Source organism: Hyla sarda, chromosome 3 (assembly GCF_029499605.1).
Source record: "Hyla sarda isolate aHylSar1 chromosome 3, aHylSar1.hap1, whole genome shotgun sequence".
NCBI lineage: Eukaryota > Metazoa > Chordata > Amphibia > Anura > Hylidae > Hyla > Hyla sarda.
Genome location: NC_079191.1, coordinates 72,375,802 through 72,396,654, shown reverse-complemented (window position 1 = coordinate 72,396,654; position 20,853 = coordinate 72,375,802). Strand labels below are relative to the sequence as shown.

Below are 20,853 nucleotides of genomic sequence, written 5' to 3'. Positions count from 1 at the left end.
CTGCACCATTATTTCTGCATTTGGAATTACTTTGAATTGAAAGTATAATCAGGCTTTTCTAAGCACAGCATGGGTGTCCTCAGGGACTTAGCCCCCTGATACTTCTATGGTGGAGAGGGGAAGAGATAAAACAGGGGATCTGTGCAGCTCTGACACCGTACAGTCATCTGAGTGAAGAAAAGACTTGTCTATTCCTTCTACGGATTACGCTCGGACATACATTGCCATCTCTGAGACGGCACATTTCCGGACGGTCCTAGCACCTGCTGGATTTTCGCCCCATGTGAACCCGGCCTAAGAGGTTTACGTGTCCCACAGCTGGGCGCCTACGTAGTGAGCTGTGGGCAGACCAAGTAATGAGTTAAATTTCCCTGCAGCACCATTACAGGAAAAATGAAGCATTACATGGATCCTGAAATCAACAGGTTGTCCATTTTTGTTATTCCCCTCTGGTGGTGGCTTAGGGATGGTTCACATATATATATATATACAGTGGTCCCTCAACAAATGAACCATCGTTTGTTGAAACCATCGTATGTTGAGGGATCCATGCAATGTTAAGTATAGGACAGGGGTTTACAACCTGCGAACCTCCAGATGTTGCAAAACTACATCACCCAGCATGCCCGGACAGCCAACTGGTATCGGATGGTATACTCACCTGTCCCTGCCGCTCAGGACCGTCACCGCTCATCACCGCTGCCCTGGATGTCGCCTTCCATCGTTGTTGCCGCGTCCCCGGGGTGTCCCAGACGCTCCGGCAAGGCCTCTGCTTCCCCGGCATCCTCACTCTCCTATTGGATGACGGGACGGCGTACGCAGCGACGTGATGACAACGATGGAGAGCGCCGGCGATGGAGGGGATCCCGAAAAGGACACGCCGGAGCTCCGGAGCCCTGAGGACAGGTAAGTGATCGTCAGCGGACCATACGGGGCACCGTAAACGGCTATCCGGTGGCAGTTGAAGCAGTCAGCGCTGCCGGATAGCCGTTTATGCGATGGCCCCGACATACAAAAGCATCGTATGTTGATGCTGCCTTCAACATGCGATGGCCTCTGAGAGGCCATCGCATGTTGAAATTACCGTATGTCGGGGCCATCGTAGGTCGGGGGGTTACTGTATATATATCATAGCAGCACATGGGGAGCTAAATGTTTGCTGCTCTATACTCATAGACTTACATTATGCTAATGCTATCAAATGCATGTCACTTATGTCACTGTCTGCTGTATGAATGGTTTGTGGGATAAAGTTCTGCACACCATGCTTTTATGTACCACAATAAATTGAATACGAATGTATACTTTTCCCCCCATAGAAGTATATTAATGACATATAGCTTGGTATAGGTTTACATGTGTATAAGTTGTATAATGTGTACGGCTAAGTTCACACCACCTTTGTGCTCCGACTCATTCAGGATCCATTCAGCTAATTGAAAACACAACTAAACACCCCCTGGTCCCAACCGATCCCAGTGACTTGAATGGGGTCCATAAAGCATCAGGCGTTTAACAGGAGTTGAGCAGAGGAAAAAAATTGGGCATGCAGTATTCTTTCTCCACTCAACTCCCATACTTCTGACGGATTGATGGATGGAGACCACAATGGCAGTATGAATGAGCCCTTAGTCTGTGTTTTTTGGTGTTTTTTTTTGTTTTTGTGCTAATGAAATAATCTGATTGGTTGCTATGGGCAACTGCCCATCTTTTCAGATTATAATAAATCTATATGCTTAAAACATATACAATAATATACAAGTGCATACCACAAAAAATGTGTATATTGTAATGAATAATATCATAAGCAACACCGATCAAAACTGGTCTTGTTTTGGTTGATACATTTGTGGCATATGTCAGACCTATGTGAGTGGTACATATGTGAACGTACCCTTATATTCCTTCATAAACGACAAACTCGGACACTAAAATATAATGTGTCCAATCCTTTTTTTTCCTGGGCAGATGATGGCATCACCCTCCCATACACAATAGGTGTTGGCCAGTCTCGCCAAAATCAGAGGGATTTTCCAACCTTGCTGTTATGAGTGTGGGCTCCTTAAAGGGATACTCCACTGCCCCAGCGTTTGGAACATTTTGTTCTGAACGCTGGGTGCGGGCTGCAGGGGATCGTGACGTCACGCCACCCCCCCAAAAATGCAAATATATGGGAGGGGGTGACGCCCCCTCCCATAGACTTGCATTGAGTGGCTTGACCGTGATGTCACGACCCCCACAGCCTGCACCCAGCGTTTGGAACAAAATGTTCTGAACACTGGGCCAGTAGAGTATCCCTTTAAAGCTACGGATTACCATAGAGTCCATTATATACTATATTGAGACTCCTCTAAAAGTAGGATGGATATTGTGTTAATCATGAACTAAGGTTTTTTAATTCTTAAGAGATGAATAATGATGGTGCGGAATGCAAGAAGTGCAATCTAAATAGACAAAAGTAAATCAGGACGAGGATAGGAAGTCGATATTGCAGTGATTTCCAGACATACATCACAGACATTAGGCAGTGAGAAATCCTTGAGCAGAAGATATTGCAATCAATATTAATGCTCAGTGTGTACATAGCAGATACATTTTGCTAGGAAAGTACAACTATTTATCTTGAATGCCTCTCTAGAGAGGGAAAAGCCCAGAAGACGCTCTATTAGGTTATTATTGTAAACCGATTCAGAGCTCGAGAGGTTAATTATTGCACGTGAATGAACTTTCTGTTTTCATCTTTTTTCACAACTTACTTTTAGATAGATTTAGAAATCCAGAAATCACAAGGGGGACACAGATAGATACCCCCATATTATAGTTATGTTAATTAAATGCTTTTTTGGTCACTTTTTGGTTCACTGGCTTTAGTTACCTTAGCACATACATATCTGTGCTATATATATGTATAATAGCTGAGTACCCGGCGCTGCCCGGTTTTTCCTACCTAATCCTTGTGGGGGAGAAAAAGCAACAAAGGAAGAAGCTTTTGTCCTCATATCCTGTCTTCAAATCCTGACCTCATATCCTCTCCTCATTATCCTGATCCCAAATCCCCTCTTCATATTCTGACCTCATATCCTGTCCTAATATCTCAACCTCATATCCCGTCCTCATATCAGACCTCATATCCTGTCCTCATATCCCATCCTCATATCCCGTCCCCATATCCTGTCCTCATATCTCGTCCTCATATCCCGTCCTCATATCCTGTCCTCATATCCCATCCTCATATCCCATCCTCATATCCCGTCCTCATATCCCGTCCTCATATCCCGTCCTCATATCCCGCCCTCATATCCCATCCTCATATCCCATCCTCATATCCCATCCTCATATCCTGTCCTCATATCCCATCCTCATATGCCATCCTCATATCCCGACCTCATATCTTGTCCCCATATCCCCATGGTTCAAATAGAAATGAGAAAGGACATGACTTTGTGATCCCTGTGGACTACATTGAGTACAGTAGCTGACCTTGAGTCCTTAATTTTAGGAGTTCCCAACATAGCAAGGGGGTTGCCTAGGATTAGAAAAGCATGGCTACATTCTTCCAACCAAGTGCCACATCTGCCCACCGGTTGTGTGTGGTATTGCTCAGTCATATTCAATTCAAAGAATGGTAGCTGCAATTACCGGGCACAACCCATTGACAGGTGTGGCGCTGATCCTGGAAGAACCAGCAAACTCTTTTAATTCATTTGGGCTTTAATTATGAGATGATCTTATGTGATAAATAGGAGACTGGTTGAATGTTGATTCATTATGGGAGGTAGAAATGTCAACATTCGTAAATCATCACGTATAAGGCTTTTTACAAGGCGGTGTAATGAATTCTAATGATATATTTGCTCTGATTATGATCTATGTACTTTTCCACAGGATGGACCAAGCTCATTTCTCAAGAGGAATCAAGAGGAAAGCTTTTTTAGCAATATATTTACTTGAGTGAATTACTTAGCCCTTAATTACTTCTTGATTAATTGATTAATTACAAGTTAATTTGAGATACCAACCAAGTTATGATCACAAAAAGACACTAAAAACATTGGATTATAGCAAAATACCACTCAATAACAAAGTACAATGAATTCTGGGTAATAGATTCTAATTTAGTGTACAATGTAATAATTATAAAGGGCAATTCTTATAGGGGGACATTTATCAAAGCATTTAGTAGGTTTTTTTTGCTTGAAAAAAGTTGCACGTGCGACTACTCTCTTTTTTCTGCGACTTTTTGCATGTTCAGTGTCCTAAACAAAAAATAAAAATCTTGCTTACCAAAGCAAAAAGTGATTTTTGACTTGCAGTGGTCAGAGATTTATCAAGCAAATCGCATCGGATGAAAAAAGCTACAAAATTCACTCCAGCTCAGACATGTGGCAGAAAAAGCCACTACCAAAGCAAAAAAAAAAAAAAAAAAATTGCTTACATGAAAGAAATGTATCAACAGGCTGGAAGCAGTTGATAAATAAGTCGCACATAAGCAAAAAAAATTTAAGAAAAAAATAACTAAAAAAAGGCATACATAAGCAAACATTGATAAATGTCCCCCATTGTCCTTAGTTATAAACATGCGCTATATTGTGTTGGGGTCGAAATGTTGTATAGAAGTATTTGGTGGGTGTTGAGGTCACATCCAACATTGTAAGGTCTTTGCATCTCACCTACTATGGAGATATATGAAGTAATTATATTTTTATAGATATTGCTTAATTACCGTATTTATTGCCGTATAACACGCACTTTTTAGGCAAAAATTTTTAGCCTAAAGTCTACCTGCGTGTTATACGCCGATAAGCCGCTGCAGTTCAATGATTTAAAACCGCCACCGCTGCCGGCTTCTCTGCCCCTGCCTGTCCTGGGGTCTAGAGCCCTGCTGCCGACACTTCTCTCCCCCTGGCTAACGGTGCCGTTGCCCGTTCTCTCCCCCTGACTATAGGTGCCGGCGCCCCAATGCCTTGGGGCGCCGATAGCCAGGGGGAGAGAAGCGGTGCCGGCAATGGGGCAGCGGTGCCGACAGACAGGGGGAGAGAAGGAGCAGCGGCACCCATTGCCTCCCCCATCCCCGGTTGTATAATTACCTGTTGCCGGGGTCGGGTCCGCGCTGCTTCAGGCCTCCGGTGTGCGTCCCCTGCGTCGTTGCTATGCACTGCGAGACGCAATGACGTCACTCGTCATTGCGCCGCGCCGTGCAGTGCATAGCAACGACGCATGGGAAGCCCACCGGAGGCCTGAAGCAGCACGGACCTGACCCCGGCAACAGGTAATTATACAACTGGGGATGGGGGAGGCAACGGGGCAGCGGCGCCGGCAATGGGTGCCGCTGCCCCTTCTCTCCCCCTGGCTATCGGCGCTGCTGCCCCATTGCTGGCGCCGCTTCTCTCCCCCTGGCTATCGGCGCCGGCAATGGGGCGCCGGCGCCGATAGTCAGGGGGAGAGAACGGGCAGCGGCGCAGATAGCCAGTGGGAGAGAAGAGGGGGCAGCAGGGCTCTAGACCCCAGGAAAGGCAGGGGGAGAGAAGCGGGCAGCAACAGCCCCTCTCCCCCTGCCTTTCCTGGGGGTATATGCATGCACACACACGCACCCTCATTTTACCAAGGATATTTGGGTAAAAAACTTTTTTTACCCAAATATCCTTGGTAAAATGAGGGTGCGTGTTATAGGCCGGTGTGTGGTATACATAGATAAATACGGGTACATTCAAGTTAACTCAATTTGTTTGATAATTGGTTTGATACATCCTTCAGTCTTGGGCCGGTCAGGTATATAAATACCAAGAAGCTACCATCAGCCATCTTCTATTTATAGGGGTTCTTTTCTTTGGACATTCTCTATGTGTTACGTGAGTTACCTGACAATAGGGTGATCACAAACAGTCCTCCTGGTGCAACCCCCTACTGGGGAAACCTGGAAGCGTCTGTTCAGTTATCCTGAAGTGCCACCAATGGATACATCATGCATTACACAGTTTAAATCACTGGGCTGTTTGTGTAATGCAGGACAGAAAAAGGTCTTTCAGAGTGAGAGATGTTCTTTGAACCCACTCTCTACTCTTACATAAAGACCAACAGAAGACCCTATATTGAAGGGGTACTCCACTGGCCAGCGTTTGGAACTAACCAAGGAGGGAGTAAAGTTTAGAAAGAAAAACCCAGGTACATATACCCCATGAGAAGATTCAGAGTTAACTGGAAAGGAGATAGTTGTGTATGATTCCCAAGTTTTGTCCAACGTGGTCACAAAGCCCATCTCTTTGTCTGGAGGACCTGTCCTGTCTTGCATTACACTGACAAACCATTTTAATAAACATTGTGTAATGTTTTGTTTGTCCTGCGGAGGTGCTGTAGCGAAATCATACCTATTCCCTGCAGTTTATAGCTGATTCCAGGGGTTTCCAAAAGGGACATACTTTGTGATCACCTTATGGTCAAGTGAGCCTTCAGGCTCATAGTCCAAAGCAGAAAAACTCTTTAATTGCTGCCACTCTGTTGGACCAAATACTTGGGTGATGTGGTTGTCTATCCAACTGTTGCTATTGAGTAGCCTTGAAAGAAACCAGGCTAAGTGAGAAAGGTAGAGAAGTTGTTCAGTATCGAAAATCCATTTCCATGTACTCAATTGCTAAATTCTAAGTTAAAGGGGTACTTCACTGGCCAGCGTTCTAAACTAAATGTTCCGAATGCTGATTTCTCGCTGCGGGGGTTGGCCACACCCCCGTGACTTCATTGCAACACCCCCTCAATGCAAGTATATGGGAGGGGGCATGACGGCCATATAGGCTCGCATTAGGCTCGCATTGAGGGTGTGTGGCCGTATTGAGAGAGTGTGGCCAACCCCTGCAGCGCGAAAACAGCATTCGGAACATTTCGTTCAGAACGCTGGCAAGTGGAGTACCCCTTTAACTTAGAATTCAGTAATTGAGTACATGGAAATGGATTTTCAATACTGAACAAATTCTCTACCTTTCTCCCTTAGTCTGGTTTCTCTCAAGGCTACCCAATATCAATAGTTGGATAGACAACCACATCCCCCAAGTATTGGGTCCAACAGAGTGGCAGCAACTTAAAGGGGTACTCCGGTGGAAAACTTTTTGTTTTTTAATCAACTGGTGCCAGAAAGTTAAACAGATTTGTAAATCCTTCCAGTATTTTTTGGATTCTGAATACTACAGAGGACATTCTTTTCTTTTTGGAACACAGAGCTCTCTGCTGACATCACAAGCACAATGCTCTCTGCTGACATCTCTGTCCATTTTAGGAGCTGTCCGGAGCAGCATATGTTTTCTATGGGGATTTTCTCCTACTGGACAGTTCTTAAAATGGACAGAGGTGTCAGCAGAGAGCACTATTGTCATGATGTCAGAACAGAGCTCTGTGTTCCAAAAAGAAAAAAATTTCCTCTGTAGTATTCAGCAGCTAATAAGTACTGGAAGGATCAAGATTTTTTTAATAGAAGTAATTTACAAATCTGTTTAACTTTCTGGCACCAGTTGATAAAAAAAAAAAAAAAAAGTTTTCCACCCGAGTACCCATTTAAAGAGGTTTTCTGATTTGGACTATGAGCCTGAAGGCTCACTTGACCATAAGGTGATCACAAAGCATGTCCCTTTTGGGAACCCCTGGAATCAGCTGTAAACTGCAGGGAATAGGTATGATTTCACTACAGCACCTCCGCAGGACAAACAAAACATTACACAATGTTTATTAAAATGGGTTGTCAGTGTAATGCAAGACAGGACAGGTCCTCCAAACAAAGAGATGCGCTTTGTAACCACTCTGGACAAAACTTGAGAATCATACACAACATTCTCCATTTCAGTTAACTCTGAATTTCCTCATGGGTATATGTACCTGGGTTTTTCTTTCTAAACTGGACTCCCCCTTGGTTGTGGGACATGTGGGTCTTATGAGTGAACGGTGTTCTCTGAAATAAGCCTATCCTAAAATCAGGTTCTTCCAGTGTTCTGAAAATTTTGTTCCGAAAGTTTGGAGCAGGTGGCAGGGGGTTGTGATGTCACAGCCACGACCCCTCAATGCAAGTTTATGGGAGGGGGCATGGCCTTGACGTCATGACCCCTGCCGCCCATACCAAGCATTCTAAATGATTGCTTTGGATAGGGGATAAGATGTCTAGGAGCGGAGTACCCCTTTAATACATACATGGTTTCTGTAAATTGACTTGTCTGTATTAAGACAACCATTTAGAGGACCGCTCTGAATTCTTTTACAAATTCTCTCGTAGTAGACTTAAAATCTATTCCTGCCACAAACGCAGCATAAAGACATCTATGAAATATTTATCGGATGACCACACAGCTCAGATTGCTGCAAATGAGCATGCTGGTCAAAAGTCTTAACTTCAGGGCTGTCACATAGCAAATTCTCTTTCCACTGGAGTCAGGAATCCTGAATAATGAAATGAGCATTTATAACATACTGAACATTATTCTACGAGGGAAACATTTGGACAGATGCCAAAGGACAGAGAAAAACTTGGACAAATGCATTTAAAGGGGTATTTAAGACTTGAGCATCTCATTGATCCGTGATCTGCTAAATTGTACGAATAGAAGCCCTCAATATATTGATTTGATTTGTGATGCTTTACATTTCATCTTGTCAGGCAACACCTTCAAGTTCGGCGACACCTGGTATGCCCAAACTGGAGGCGTGGCCATGGGTACACCCGTGGCGTGCACGCTGGCCAACCTCTATGTAGCTATATTTGAAAAGACTTTTGTCTTTTCAAGTCTAAATCCATTTCTCAAGTTTGTACATAGTTACAGAAGATTTGTTGATGATGTGTTCATCGTGTGGACGGACACTGAGTCCACCTTTGTGGACTTCGTTTCCGCCCTTAACACGATGAACAACATGAATTTAAAGTCTACGTATAAGATAGGAGGCAGCGAGTTAGAATTTCAAGATGTCCTCATTAAGTTCAGGGACGGCAAACTAACCACGGTTGGCTATCGCAAACCTACTGCTTGCAACTCCCTCTTACACTTCCAGAGCTATCATCCAGAACACACCAAAAAAGCAGTTCCCTATGGACAGTTTGTCAGATTGAAACGCATTAATAGCGAACCTGAAGATTATGCCATACAAGCGGCTGAACTAAAACAACGTTTGCGCAATCGGGGTTACCCCGCAGCCGTCTTGGATATCGCTATGAAAAAAGCTGAGAAACTGTCACGTAGGGATCTACTCTGGAAAAAGAGAAAAAGTCATACAAGTAAAACCACTAATGCAGGCCTCCAATCGAGCATTGGTCAGGAATCACAAGAGTCTAGTGAAGCATACAGATTTTCGTTTGCTTTTCAATTTAGTCCAGTAGCCTCAGAGATCAAAAAATCTATTTTAAACAATTGTTTTTTGTTACAGGGCGACTCCGAATTAGCACCTTTTACAAAAAAATAGGCCCCTCATAAAGTTCAAAAGAGGGAAAAATCTTAGGGACGTTTTAGTTAAAAACAAGTTTTCAGAAAAAAACATACAAACTTGGTTACCTAGCTCCATCTCCCATGGTAACCACCGTTGTGGAAATTGCAATTGGTGTAATTTTATCTGCACTGATAAACATTTAACATTAGGAGGAGTAACTGTACAGTTTAAAGATCCCTTTTGCTGCAGAACATCTTTTGTGGTGTATGGCATTAAATGCCAGTGCCACAGATTTTATATAGGGTGTACCATCCACTCCCTGAATACACGTTTTAGAGAGCATATCCATTCCCTCAAAACCCGTAAAGGTTCCCTCCGTTTAATTAACCACGTTTGGGATTCGCATAATGGCGACCCAAAATGCTTGCGGTTTTTTGGGATAGAACGGGTTAAACTAGTGGAAGGTTTAGAAAGAAGGAAATACCAACTGCAGCGAGAGGCGAAGTGGATCCTCCGTACCAATGCGGAAGGGGAGCTTGGAATGAATGACAGGTTGGATCTTAGCGTATTTATTTAATGTACTCTGATGTATACATTTACTTTCTACAACTCCGTAGAATAAGCAGTTGCACGTCGCATTAATAGTTTACTATTAGTTGATATGTGGTTTTAATTTGTTTTTAAATCACTGTTCTGTGTAAACGCCTCACCTCACCTACGTCATGGGCGTGTGAGTATTTAACCGCCCTGGCAGGTGAGGTAGGAGTGGTCTGAAGAAACGCCTTACAGGCGTGAAATGGCTATAACCTCCTGCTGGCTGACGGGCTTTTAACCTGCACGTTGTGACACTTAGCTCCAAATAAAGGATTTTCGTTTCACCGCCACCTGTTGTGTGCCGTCCTCTTCTTCCCGGACGTTAAATATGTTTAAAATTGCATAAAAAATTAAAAAAAAACTTTTTTTTATGCAATTTGGTGTCTCTGCTCTGTTCCCTGCCATAATTAATAAAGCGAGTTTGGTCTCCTCCTGGCCTGGAAGGAGTCCAAACTCAGGAAGTGTTTCTCTGCACTGAGCTTAATTGATAGCTGCACAGAGCCTCACTGAAAGCTGCACAGAGCTTGTGGTCTTCTTTTCATCACAGCACTGCAACAATGTGAGAGCAGAAGTGGTCCCCTAGCAGGCTTCAGTAATGTAATACCTGCTGGGAAACACCCACTTTCACCTGCTGGGAGATTGCACTATGTGAGCAAGAATAAAGGTAAGATACACAGCTTTTTAAAGCTCTGAATTTTTTTTTTAAGGGTGGGAGGGGTGGTAGGAGTAGTTAGGGAACATAGCCTGAGTCAGTATAGAAAAGTTTATTTGGTGACAGGAACTTTTTAAGCTGACAGAGCTGAAGTAACACACCAATATACAGGTAAGACCAATAATTTGTTATATTACTATAAATACTGGTTAGGTTGAGGAGACTTATTACTAGGGAAGCTCCGTAACATTGGGGTACATTACAACAATAAACTTGTGGGTGCCACACCACACCATATAGTAAATTATCTCCATTCTATTTCCTGGAGCATAGACAGACAAAGGGACTTGGTTCAAGAGTTTGGACAGCCCTTTCAAAAGGGGAGGGGGGAGAGGGAGGATTTGACCAATTTCAAGAGAACGCTGAATGAGTCTCAGCAACTGCAGAAACCAGATTAAGAACTTTTCCTGGTTTATCGGATAAAAGAAAAATACATCCAAAATTTTATAAGTTGTGGGATGCATTTTCCCAAAGGATGTTGCCCTTACAATGAAGCTACCTTGGCTACATAGATGGCCGAAGATTGACCAGGATTCCTGAACATAACCCCCCCCCTTGTCCTATTATACTGTTTATTGCTCCAGGGAGTTTCCTGAAGTTTTCCCTGACTGAACCACAACTGTTGTAATAAAATATTTCCCATGGTTTAAGTAGGACTTACTTTTCTACATCACTTAGATAGGAAGACAGGGCATCCATAATATCAGTCATTAAGAACTATATGCATCTTTCTTTTATTTTTATTGTTTTTATTGCATAAGATGTCACACTCCTGAGCCACTGGGAATTCATTGAAGGCACTACACTTCTTCACTAATAGTCTACACAACCAATTATATATTTGCCGGGGAATAGCTATAGGAGGTGCAGAGGTAGCAAATGCATGCGGGTTCTGCTGACTGAGCGGCCCCCATGCCCCTTCTGTGACATTAAAAAATAGTATTATACATGTTACAAGGTTCAAGGGGGCCCTTTGGGAATGCTTGGTAACAACCATATTGTTTACTCAGAAGTCTGGGAAAGGTGGTGACAAAAAATCTTTTCACCCAGCTTTTTGAGAAAAAGAGTATTTACATGGGCAACTCATGTGCCCATGTTCTACTATGAGTTGGAAGATATAAGTGGTCTTTGACACAACTAAACAAGTACCAGTACAAGCCATGTGCCCAACCCAAAATTGCAGTGGTAATATAGTTTATTTAAGGGTGAAAAATGTTGCCCCCTGAAGGACATGAGCAGTGACATGGCACAGAGATCGTGCCAGTACCTTAATGATGTGAATTATTATGTCAACTGCTGTAAAGACGATAGGAGGGGCCTTATACAGTGGTCCCTCAAGTTACAATATTAATTGGTTCTGAGACGACCATTGTATGTTGAAACCATTGTATGTTGAGACCAGAACTCTATGGAAACCTGGTAATTGGTTCTAAAGGCACCAAAATGTCATCCAAAAATAGGAAAAGGTGAGGATTAAAGGAAAATAAGTAGATAACTAATATAGATAAAGCAAATCCTTACATATAAAAGTAAGAAAGATCTGCTGGGAGCTTTAAATCACTGTCTATGTCAGTGTTTTCCAAGCAGGGTGCCTCAAGCTGTTTCAAAACTACAACTCCCAGCATGCACGGACAGCCGAAGGCTGTCCGGGCATGCAGGGAGTTGTAGTTTTGCAACAGCTGGGGGCACTCTGCTTGGGAAACACTGGTTTATGTAGAGGACAGGAGCTTCTTCCGGGTCCTGTACAGAACACGCAATGTCCTAAAAAAGTAACATGGAGTCGCATTCACCTGCTGTCCAAAGGGGCAGCTAACCCTGGTACAGGTAAAGTGTACAGAAGAACATGTAATACCTGCCCATTCTGATTGGTCGGTTCTTCCAGTCACTGACACGTTTCTGGACTGTCCATAGTATTGTATGTTGAGTCTGGTTTCAACTTACAATGGTCCAGAAAAGACCATTGTATGTTGAAACTATTGTATGTTGAGGCCATTGTAAGTTGAGGGATCACTGTATAGGTGCCAGTCAAGTGTTATGTTGAATGTGGCTTGAACCACATGAAAGGTAGGCATCCCCTGTTAGGGGTGCTGCCTGCCATTCCTGCCACTGTGCTTCTGGGGCAAGGGAGAGAAGGAGAAGCAGTTTGCATTGATAACACAAGGGCTGCAAAGATGTGCTAGAAAGTAAGAAGATAAGGTGCAGAAGAAAAGAAGAAGTTTCTCTCCCATGTGTTCCAGTGATTTAGCTGAGCAGAGGTCCCTGACAGGAGACGATAGTCGCTGTTACCAAGTGATGGCTGCAGGTAACATCAGCTAATAAAGCAAAGGGCAAGTCTTATTCCACAGATGAGCTGCTGAGCGGAGAGGATGATGAGCTATACACTAAAGAATAGGAGTCTTCCCACCATAGAGGTTATAGAGAAATGGCTGTGAACACCACTGTGTGACTAGGTGCTGAGGTATACTAAGAAGACTGGAGAGAGGGGCTGAGTATGTTCCAAGCAGAAGTAGAAATGCCTAGGGCCTAGGAATGGGGGCTTACCAGCCTTCAAGACCTATGTGGGTAAAAGGAATGCAACAGTGAACCACCAGAGTGAAAGAGAGATCTGGATATGCGGAAGCTGGAAAAAGCAGAGTTAATGCTGCTGAGCCCAAACAGGATCCTACACCCAGGCCTATGTATCAGCCACTAACATGGGAGGACAGATTTAAGGACCCCTTAAGGAACGGGGTTTTTTCCGTTTTTGCATTTTCGTTTTTTGCTCCTTGCCTTTAAAAAATCATAACTCTTTCAATTTTGCACCTAAAAATCCATTTGATGGCTTATTTTTTGCGCCACCAATTCTACTTTGTAATGACGTCAGTCATTTTGCCCAAAAATCTACGGTGAAAGGAAAAAAAAAAATCATTGTGCGGCAAAATTGAAAAAAAAAAAAAAAACGACGTTTTGTAACTTCTGTTTCTACGTAGTACATTTTTCCGTAAAAATGACACTTTATCTTTATTCTTTATTCTGTAAAGATAAGGTGTCATTTTTCGGTAAAAATGACACCTTATCTTTATTCATACGATTAAAATGATACCCTACTTATATAGGTTTGATTTTGTCGGACTTCTGGAAAAAATCATAACTACATGCAGGAAAACTAATATGTTTAAAATTGTCATCTTCTGACCCCTATAACTTTTGTATTTTTCCATGTATGGGGCGGTATGAGGGCTCATTTTTTGCGCCGTGATCTGAAGTTTTTAACGGTACCATTTTTGCATTGATAGGTCTTATTGATCGCTTTTTATTCATTTTTAAATGATATAAAAAGTGACCAAAAATGCACTATTTTGGACTTTGGAATTTTTTTGCGCACACGCCATTGACCGAGCGGTTTAATTAATGATATAGTTTTATAATTCGGACATTTCCGCATGCGGTGATACCATATATGTTTATTTTTATTTACTGTGGGTTTTTTTTATGGGAAAAGGGGGGTGATTCAAACTTTTAATAGGGGAGGAGTTAAATGATCTTTATTCACTTTTTTTCCCACTTTTTTTTGCAGTGTTATAGGTCCCAAAGGGACCTATAACACTGCACACACTGATCTTCATCATTGATCACTGGTTTCTCATAGGAAACCAGTGATCGACGATTCTGCAGCATTACTGCTCATGCCTGGATCTCAGGCACTGAGCAGTCATTCGGCGATCGGACAGCGAGGAGGCAGGTAGGGGTCCTCCCGCTGTCCTGTAAGCTGTTCGGGATGCCGCAATTTCGCCGCGGCTATCCCGAACAGCCCACTGAGCTAGCCGGCAACTTTCGCTTTCACTTTTAGCCGCGCGGCTCAGCTCTGAGCGCGCGGCTAAAGGGTTAATAGCACGCGGCGCCACGATCGGCGCTGCGCGCTATTAGAGGCGGGTCCCGGCTTCACTATGACGCCGGGCCCGCCGTGATATGACGCGGGGTTACCGTGTAACCCCGCGTTATATCAGGAGAGCAGGACCAAGGACGTACCGGTACGTCCTTGCTCCTTAAGGGGTTAAAGAGTAGTGGGAGGAGTGAGTGACCCCAAGCTAAAGCCAATTGAGGCCAAGTAGATGACTACAATGTGGGGTGACTGTTCCTGTGTGGAGATTGTTAAAGGGAATCTGTCCAATAGGAATTGCCTAGGCAACTCAGGACATGGCTATACAGTTATCTTTGCATTGTTACCTTTTTTTTAGCATTTCTGTGGCTGCAATAGTTTAAGAATGGTTTCAAGTGCCAATCTAAGGAGTCAAAGAGGTGTGACGCCCCGGGCTGCAACTCCTCTCCCTGCTCGCCTTCCCTGCTTTCCCGACTCTGGCAAAAAAGCGCACATGCGCTATGCAGTATAGTAAGTGCAGCTCTGAAGTATAGTACAGGATGTAGCTTAAAGGGGTATTCCAGGAATTTTTTTTATTTGACTGTGCTACAGGGGCTGTAAAGTTAGTGTAGTTCATAATATAGTGTCTGTACCTGTGTGTGACGGTTTTCTCACAATTCTTCTGTGATTTTCACTCCAATATTTATTTTTAACAGCATACAAAATTACTGTTGTCTCAGACTTTCCCAGCTTGCAATGCGGCCGAGACCTGACATCACTAGTCAGCTGATGACAGGGAGCCTGTCTGCTTCAATGGGTGGAGCGATCAATCTGCAACTAATGCAACAGCTGTAGGCACCCTGATTGAAAACCACAGGTCTTCTCACAACATAGCCATTTAGCCCCAAGACAAGTGCAGATCTTTCCTAAGCATGTCCATTACTGTCTGCCAGGTACCTACTAAAATCACCTTATAGTGGATAACCCCTTTAAGTTTAGTACATAATAACGTAATGAATTTACAGAGTTACTTAATGGTGCATGTAACCTTCCTAGATAAACACCTGGTGGCGATCAGCTGACCAATGCAGGTCTGGCAGCTCGAACTCTCAACAATTAGCAGTTATTGCTGAGGGAATATGTTGGCAGGTGAACAATTCTCCAACAGTGGCCACTGCAGGAAAAATGGTGTATTACATGTGATACATGGTTGTACAAAAAATCCTCCTTTTTATCGTATAGTTCCAATTTTTAGGCTGCAACCGCTGTCCAAGACATAAGTGATTTTACATCCCATTGTACGCTAATGAAAATGTCCTTCTAAGTGCTTACTTCTTGCAGTTTTGTCCTCTTGTCTCTAAGCAAGACAGTCCAATATTACTCTATTACAGCCACACGCACAACATGGTTGCTTATCGGCTTTATTCTAACAAGGCAATTATTCGTTCTCTGGAATGAGATTGCTAAGCCACTTTGTACCTTGTTAATGTTTATAGGAGAGATCACGTCTGATATAATCCAAAATACTCCAGGCGTCCCTGGCAATGCGGCAAACTCTTACTTAAAGGAGCTGGCCAAGTGTTACGGTACACATAGATCAACAGAAGAAATGCCCGTCTGGAGATACAGCTATACGTCTTTAAAAAAAGGTCTTGGATTTTTTTTAAATTATCAAGGTAAATGCTTTGGATTTGGAACAGACATGCCAGGGAAGTCGTGAAAGGGGAAAAATGATGATTTGGAACAATACTGTGCAGTAGCCAGGCAAAAAAAAGTCATTAAAAACAGCCAGGAGGTCTCATTTTGAAAACTAGTGAAACTTGAAAAGATGTATGTGCTGCTGCCGTCTTCAATGAGTTCCATGTTTCATCTTGCTATAAAATCTCATCTCTTTCTGCCGAGCAGTGTCAGAAGCCAATCCAAATCCATCAGCCCTGTAATTCTATCCATGCACCACTGAGAGAGGTCTAAGCCTTTTCAACATTTAAACAAGCGGCTTGTAATGAAGGATATCTGTAACTGATTGAAAGTAACAAAGTTTCACTACTGCTCTCTATCTGCTAAGTAGTTATTATCCCTGGAAGCATGGAAAAGGAATGGAGGGGAGGTGAAGTCACATTTAGACATGCTCGGCCCCATGGGTCTACACTAGAAAGTGCATTAATTTAGAGATGGAGGGAACATCTCGGGATGAGATTAACCAAATAGCATAATGTTCTGTAGACCCTATTGGCATGAATATATGCACAAATCTTTAGACATAGATGCCTAAGAGAGAACCTGTCATCACTATAATGCTGTCTGAACATCAAGTCATTGGGGTGGTCCTCAATGGCAGCTCCCAGCACCATTGAACTTGATTGATCGATTGCTCCTTATAACCAAACAGGAAAAGATCTATCAGTCAGGAGAGGTGATGTGGGAAGAAGCCACTGGGGACCAGGAAGCATGAAAGTGATGTCAGGTTCCCTTTAATACGCACACCTAAAATTGTACACATGTACATAAACCTGTATGCATACAGACATATACAAACCGGCACACTAAAATGTGCACAGGAGAGGGATCCAGATGGATCTCTCCAATTTAGGCAAACAAGATGGTGAAATTAAAGTCGGTTACCCCAAGCAGTACCCTGATCCGTTTCTGTATTGACAATGTGGTACCTACTTTCTGCAGCATATAAAGTGTTGTGTAGTTCCACCAAGCTGTATCTTAACCCGGCTGTCTCTTTTTCCAATCACCCAGGTTTCATAGCCAGGTGGGGGAACATAACCTGGCAGTCTTGTTCTCCACCCACCTCCCTATGTGGTGACCGCTGCCGCTGGCTGTGCCAGTAAGGTCGCTGTTTGTAGGTTGGCGGGGTATCTGTGGCTAAAAATGGAAATCCCATCCCTAAATGTGCATATAAATGCACACATTCATACACATGTATACTACATACATGCACACTTTCTTGGTATTAAGGACCCCACCACCAATTCAAACATGGTTTATGCATAACTGTATCTCCCAAAGAATAACCTCAAAAGTGAAGAATAGCACCAACAGAAAATTTTGTATATTTACAGTTTAATAAATCAAGTGAGACAGCTGTAAGGATGCACAACATTCAGTTCAATTACTCGTTCAGCTCTGCTATACCTGTACATCATACCTATATATGTTGTTGTTTTTAAGAAACTTTACCTTGCCTCTTCCGTATGGCTCAGATGCCGAGAGAGAACAATCCCTCCTCTCCTGGAGATCACAAACAAACACGGGCACAGCCGGTGCATATAATTCACTCCCAACAAATGTCTGACGGAACCAGATTAACTCCGGGAAGATTAACCCATTCAGTAGATGCATCTTGTATGTAGAGCATGACTTTGATTCTACTGCCCTGCTGGATAAGTAGGACTATAAAAACCATACATTCAACGGCGATGACAAGACAGACAAAAGAATAAGGTGGTCCCATCTAATGCGGCTGGTGAGAAAATAGACAAGATAGCCTATAATCTATATGCTATGTCACTATATTTCTTATATAAAATGCTTGTCTCCAGGACCCCCACCTACCATGTGCCATTTATAATTCTTCAGGGTGAGAAGGTTAGATTGAAGGGTGCCATATTCTTCTCTTAAGCCATGTTGTGTTGGTATGAGTTGCCTACAAAACTCTTTTGTGGGTTAATTGGCATGAGAGTGGCACTGGCATGGGTTCATGTTTGTAGGACTGTACTTTGTGAAACACAATAGCTCTACAAACACTTAATAACAGAATACAATAGTGTTCGCGGCAAGTCTCACTGAAAGAATAGAGAGGGCCAGGTCTTGGTTGTTATCCAGTCAATCCAACCTCAACAATGCCTCACCTATGAGTAATCCCTCATCCTACATACAAAAAGAAAGAACATTTTCAATGGCGTTCAAATATCACAGCCCATTCCTAGAAAAGGAAATCCCTATTTTATCCAAACCTACAAGACTTCTCCTATTTGTGATGATCAAATTGTAAAATGTTTGCTCCCTCATAACCCAGTGCTATAGTGTTGGATCCATGGCGAGTCAATGGGATAGCATCCATCTGCTAGTAACCTAGTAGGAAAACAACTACAGACTGAGAAGAATGGTGGCTCAGTGGTTAGCCTTGTAGAACTTGGGTTCACATCCTATCAAGGGCCACATCTGCCAAGGATTTGTATGTTACCCCTCGAAAACATACTGAATTTAGATTGTGAGGCCTAAAGGGGACTGGAAGTGATGACAAGTTCCATATAGTGCTACATAACTAACAGAATTATTATTACTGGTCCATAGCATCCAAGTGACTGCATTTCAAGCCATGACATGGCCATGTTAACACGTGGAATGTCCATAATTCAGTCCTATGGATTTCAATGGGATCCTGCCGCGGAAAAAATTGTCATGTCTATTCTTTCTGCGGATTTCATTTGTGTATAGAGGATTCATGAAGTAGAAATCTACATAAGTATTATTTATGTACAATAGGAATAACCTACATTAGCTGCACTGAACACGATCTGGGTCTCTTTAGGACACCATACAGTTGTATTGATAATACTGTAGTATTAAACAGTCCTCAAATGGCTTCCATTTATTTGGCCATAATTTTATAAACCCCATGAAGTAGTTAATGAATTCTGCAATAATGGCTATATACATATATATATCTCAATGGCTCGAAAAACACTAAAAACCATCAATTATGAAAACACTCTAGAGCTATTCATAAAGCGACGATTCAGAGGATTAACACCATGAGAGACGTCAACAATTAGAATTTCATTCGGCAGCCTTCCCCCTGATCACCATAATAGCCGGTATTGACAATGATTGTCAGCCTTGTACGGCGCAGTGTGAAGCCCTGGTAGCTGTGATCTCCTTATTGTCAGCACATCACACCGGCATATTCTTCTGTTGAATGGACTGATGTTTTTACTTTAATCAATCTGGCGGTATTTTATTTTATATTATTAAGGGACTTTAAAGGATATAAGATACTTATTGGCATAATTGCCAGTGTCATATCACAGCTATGTACTGAAGATCGATGGCTTGTGAGGATATGTCCCACGCACATGAACCTTTCGTATCAATAGCCATTCATCCTTATATAAAAGCCACCTGCAAAATATAGGACGGCTGCAGAGAGTTCTCACAGATACTGTTACGTTGTATGTGCTAAACAGGATGAAGGGTTCAACACGCTCCTGATTCGTACATTCTGTACAGACTTCACTGAATAGTTTATAGCCGCAGTCTTCATCCTCTGGTTCTCCAGCCATGAATTCTAACAGTCCCATTTTAGATTGGACTTTTCTGTGAACCGGACGTCATGGTCCTGCCTTTCTTCTTCCATCTATCATTTCCTTTGATCTTTCCCCTTTCCTTCATTTTCTTTCCTTCATTCATTTTCAATGTTTCTACCTATTCATCCCAAACACATTCATCTAATATATGACACATTTCTTCCTTTCTTTATTTCTTTCTTCCTTCCTTTCATTCTAACTATCTCTTTCTATGTATCTCATTTACAGTATATCTACTTCATAGCTATCTATCCATTTCTGTCTTTATCATCTATCTATCTCATATCTATCTATCTATCTCATATCTATCTATCTATCTATCTAACCAAAGAATAAGTTGGCCAGCACTATTGATTCCAAACTATTATATGGACCTGGCTTACAGGTGCAGGCTGCTGGGCTAAATATACAGCAACAGGAGAATACAGCAGCACACTGCTAGCACAAAGATATAGATGAAACATGAGTATATAGATGAAACATGAATATATAGATAAAACATGAAAAGCTATACAGCTGTAGTGCAACAAATGAAAATATTAAATTATGAAATTATGAAACAGTGAGGTACTTAGCTTGCAAATTTGGCGGCCAAATAGCTTGGACTGTCCCACCACCAGTGTGCTGCTGTATTCTCCTGTTGCTGTATATTTAGCCCAGCAGCCTGCACCTGTACGCCAGGTCCATATAATAGTTTGGAATCAATAGTGCTGGCCAACTTATTCTTTGATTGTATTACACATACGGGGGAGTGGCTAAATCCATGTTGGCTCTTGCACCCCACCCACCTCTTTCAGGTGTATATTAGGTGCCTTGGATGTTTCAGATTCTGCAATGCCTGCTGAACTGTTCACACAGAGGCATATTCATAGTGTAGGGTCCGTCCCAGAATGAGGTCACCTTACCGTGGTGGGACGGTCCAAGCTATTTGCCCGCCAAATTTGCAAGCTAAGTACCTCACTGTTTCATAATTTCATATTTTCATTTGTTGCACTACAGCT

General features: G+C 42.7%; 1 protein-coding gene across 17 annotated transcripts in view; it reads right to left on the bottom strand.

The window, feature by feature from the left end:
- The window catches only part of KLHL29 (kelch like family member 29), a 917,635-nt gene that overhangs the window by 539,932 nt on the left and 356,850 nt on the right, over positions 1 to 20,853 (bottom strand). Inside the window, exon 1 of one of the 17 annotated variants that reach the window (XM_056564320.1) lies at positions 662 to 680. The exons of the other annotated variants lie outside the window; for them this stretch is intronic. The gene's annotated coding sequence lies outside the window, so the exon portion shown is untranslated. Of the gene's footprint in view, positions 1 to 661; positions 681 to 20,853 lie in introns of those variants that run through there. 17 annotated transcript variants of the gene reach the window in all.